Below are 4,444 nucleotides of genomic sequence, written 5' to 3'. Positions count from 1 at the left end.
AATGCAACTTTTAAAACAAAAAAGAACTAATGCTTTTATTAGTATTGGTGGCAAACTTTAGTGTTTTCTGATCTAGGATAATTAGCAAATTTTTTGAGAGAGATATTTTCGCATGTGTGCTTGCTAAAGAGACAGAAAGAGATAGAGAGACAGAAAGTGAGAAGTCACCCCCAGGGGGAATGGCCACACCACAATCCCTTCTCCTCCATTCTCCTCTCGGAATTTTGGGCACGCACATACATGTACTTGGTGTGAGTTTTAAGTTGCCAGGTCTAGGACTTGAACCATGATTGACTATGTGGGAGTCCAGTGACATAATCAAGATGCCATCTCCTGGTCCCAATGAGCAGATGTTTAAGCACAAGGAAAAAGTTATCTTAGATCTGTGACCTGGCACCTGGCTCTCCCGGGGCTCACTAGCGGTCTGAGGCCAGCACTCTTAGCTCGGGTCTTGCTTCTGCCTCATCTAACCAATAAGGAAGCAGCAAGGGAGATAAAAGACCTTCTCCACCAAAGGCCAGAGATGCAAGAACAAAGCCCTTTCCCAGGGCCAGCAGTGGTGTGGTAATTAGGAGCGCTGCACATGGCGGACTGTGGTTCAAGTCCTGGACCTGGTGGCTTGTGTTCTCACTCCTCCTCCCTGACTTGCCCCCCTCCCGTCCCTCTCTGGTCAAATTAAAATAAAGAAATAAATAAATAAAATTAAATAAAATCATTCTTTCAAAAAAAAAAAAGTCCTTTCCCTTCTATGCTAAATGGAGTCCACCTGACAAAGAGGATGAGAAATCCTTGTTGTCCTGCACGAGGGCCCATAGGTCAAGCATGTCAGTCCCACAGTCACGTGTCACTTGTAAACATGCGTGGGCCTATCCCTCGACAGTGCGGTCAGGCAATTCCCTCTGCAGCTCATGCGATGCCACTGGTTTCCCAGGTTGGCTCCCAGAGGGCGGTGTAATGAGAATGACCCATTTCTCAGGGCCACCCACGGTCTTCAAATACCGTTCCACGCTCTGTATTTCATGACATGCCCATGTAGGAACACAGGTGCTGCCTGGGGTTCTCAGCTTTCAGTGCACTGTCATTGGCACCAAAGTAAACTGGAACTGGGCTGTCCAAACTGCTCCCTTTCTGATTATCTGGGAAGGATAGTTTTGGCCTATGTTGTATTGTAACCCAAAAATCATGATTCGGAATAGCACGTTTTCTGGCTGATGGAGTTTCCAAATAGTAACAGGCAGGGCTGGAGCACAGCTGTGGCTGCCCACCGCCTCGACCAATGCTATTGCTCCTTGGAAATGTAATTATTTTTTATTTATTTATTTCTTTTAGGTTTTTGCCATAGAGCACATGCACTTGTCAGAAAGAGAAAGAGAGAGAGAGAGAGAGAGAGAGAGAGAGAGAAATCACCACCTAGGGGAGATCGCTACATTGTAATCCTTTCTCCTCCATTCTTGGGATTTGGGGCATGCATGCACATGCGCCCAGTGTGTTTCTCAATCTGCTGGGCCTAGGACTTGAACCAGAGTCAGCCATGTAGAATCCAGTACCTTAACCACCATCTGCTGGCCCAGAAATGGAAATTTTATATCACAGTGAGAGACCACTTGACTTTCTTCCTACTGGCGGAAGTTAACAATGGTGATAACATCGAGCATTGATGGGACTGTGAAGCACAGGGACTGTCACACGCTGCTGGTGAGTGTAAGCCAAAGCAGTCACTGTGGGAAGCAATCCGGCATTAGCTCGTGAAGCTGGAGACACGCGAGGTCAGACGCAGCAGCCCGCTCCCCAGTGAATACCCTGTGTGTGCAGACTTTGTACGATACAGAGCTTCATGGCAGACAGGGCTGCTCCTAATTGCCAGAACTGAAAACAACCCTGTATGAGTTAAGGAGACACTGGCTGCTATGAAAACTCCCCAAACCTCAGGGGCTTGACATGAGAAAAATCGGTTTCTTATTCCTATATTACTCTGCACTGGATGCTCCTACTCCAGGGGCTCCCTTGGCAGCTCTCAGCCTAGAACTGAGTCAGGAACTCGGGGTTTTTTTTTTTTTCCTATCTCATGGTTCTCCCATCTTCAGCATGTGGCTTCCACAGCCACCCAGAGGTCACCTCTAGTCCTAATGGAGGGGAAAGGTCATGAAGGACCATATATGGGAAGTGTGTACGCCAGGCCAGACCCCCTGTCCGTACCTGGGAAGTCCTGTCCAGATGTGCCCAGGAGCACAGGGTGCTGATTTGCTATTACCATCTGGCCAAACCAAATGGTCCATAAAGAACAGAATGGATACACTGTGGTATGTTCAAGCAACGGGATGCTGTCTGATCATGGCAGCGAGCAAACCACATCTATACACAGATGCCACTAACGAAAATAATGTTGAACAAAAGAAGCCAGACTCAAAAGGCGACCGAGACTGTGGTTTCTCTCTATCTATATGTGTATGTGTGTGTTTTGCAAAAATAGGCGAAACTAAGCGATATTCGTTAGGAAATTCACATAACTCACAAAAGTACAAAGAGAAGCAAGGGAATTATGATCTAACTTGGGCCGGCAGCCCTGGGTTGTGGTTGGAGGACACAGAGGGGCTGGTAATGCCCTCGCTCTTGACTTGAGCAGTGGGGTAGATGGTGTTGACTTATGTATGTTTCCTCATATCCATTTTTATACCCATAAACATTAAGTTCAAAAACCCAGCTGCGCTTTCTACCTGAACCCAAGAGCAACGTGCTTATGAGGTAGCGAGAAAAGTAGTTTTTCCCTCTGTCTGGAACACCACCGGCTCAACCCACTGGAAACTGAACACCCTCCAGACCTAATTTTCTCTGATTTACCATGGTGAAGGCGAAGAAAAATCTGTGCAACCATGTGACATAATTGCCAAACACCCAATTTGGTCCCGGTAGATCCCTCCGTAAATGTTATTATCTGCTGTTGTCTTCCATAATGACTACCCCTTTCCTGAGTTGATGAACAATTTCTGCCATGGCCTAGGTTTGCAGTGAACAAAATGCCACTTTGCTACAGCGTTCCTGCTCCCCTCGCGATCTCTTTATCTTTGTTTCCTATAGTAACTTGTAAATTCCAGTGACTCATCTCGCTCTCGTTCCAGACACTTAACTTTCAAATCTGTATTTTCCACCCTCCAGTGCACAATTTGTTTTACATTCTGGTGCATCTCTCTTTCATCATCCTTGAAATCTACAGCAGGGAAAAGCCTTCGTCCTGTTGCTCAGCCCGAATACCTTTGTTTTTTCCATTTCACAGACTCAGGAATCCGACCTCGGGTAGCATAAACACTCGGCTTTTGAAGGTAGATAATTTGAAGTATTCCCATGTCCTCTCGCATAAAAGGCATTTGTACTGTTGTCCTTCAGCAGAAACTTCTCTCTGCCTCCTACTGAGGTACCCAAAGGGCTGGTTGGCTTCCAGCCCTCGGTTCCAGAAATGGTGGCACGCCAGGGGCAACATTCCCACTACCTTTTTATTGTGAAATGGATCAGAATGAGATGTTCCATGCAAACGGGAGCAGTAGGAGGTAGCAGCATCGCTTCCTCTTGGCTCCCTCGGAAAAGTCTCCGCTGTGTCTTCCCTGTCACCCGTTAGATGTTGGAGACCCAAGGTCCTACCAAGTTCTAGAAAAGCAAAGCTTGCAAAGGCTTCTCTCTCTCTCTTTTCTTTTATAGTAGCAACTGCTGGCTCTCCTAGCCTCCCCCGGGGGAGGACTCCCAACTTGTGACCACAACCAGAGAAGGACACTTAGGAGGGAGGACTGTCTGTTCTTTTTCTTTCTTTTCTCTCCCTCAATCAACCTAAGGAGGCCCGAGAGCTAGTTTTCAGGCTGCTTCATAGTGGCCATGTGGGTTTACCTTGGAGTCACACCCTCTGATAACGTCTCTCTTTAAATAAAAAGGTGACCAGAGAACTGATACACATCTAATGAGTAGATGGGTGATCAGGCTCCAAAGTTGTGAAGCAATCCAGAAATCATCGAATCGAGTATCATTTATTTTTTGACATTTTCCAGTAGCTTAGCTTTCGACCTAGCCTTTATATAGTGGGTTTTGCCTTCAGAGGACTTGTTTCCAATGCAGGACAGATGTTTTTAAAGAGTGTTTTTGGGGAGGGGACTCATGTTGCACCTAAGTGAGATTTTATGCAGGGCTTCCCCAAGCCCCCCCTTCTTCCCTTCTATCTCTTTCTACTGCAAATTACTTTAGGTAAGCCCCTGGTAAAGAATGCATAGCTATTTTGGTTTTAAAATAAGTTTTTTTTAAAGGGCACTTACTGCTTTCAAAAACAGATTGGTAAAACTAATGTGGTAAGTTATAAAAACCTACTCAATCAATTATAGAATGATTTGGTTTATGACCTGGCATTCAAAAGATTTAAAATGTCAGAATTTCTTTTCTTTTTTTTTTTTTTGGAAAAAAAAAAAAA

Source organism: Tupaia chinensis, unplaced genomic scaffold, assembly GCF_000334495.1.
Source record: "Tupaia chinensis unplaced genomic scaffold, TupChi_1.0 Scaffold000063_1, whole genome shotgun sequence".
NCBI classification, from domain to species: domain Eukaryota; kingdom Metazoa; phylum Chordata; class Mammalia; order Scandentia; family Tupaiidae; genus Tupaia; species Tupaia belangeri.
Note: the sequence above shows the minus strand (reverse complement) of the source record.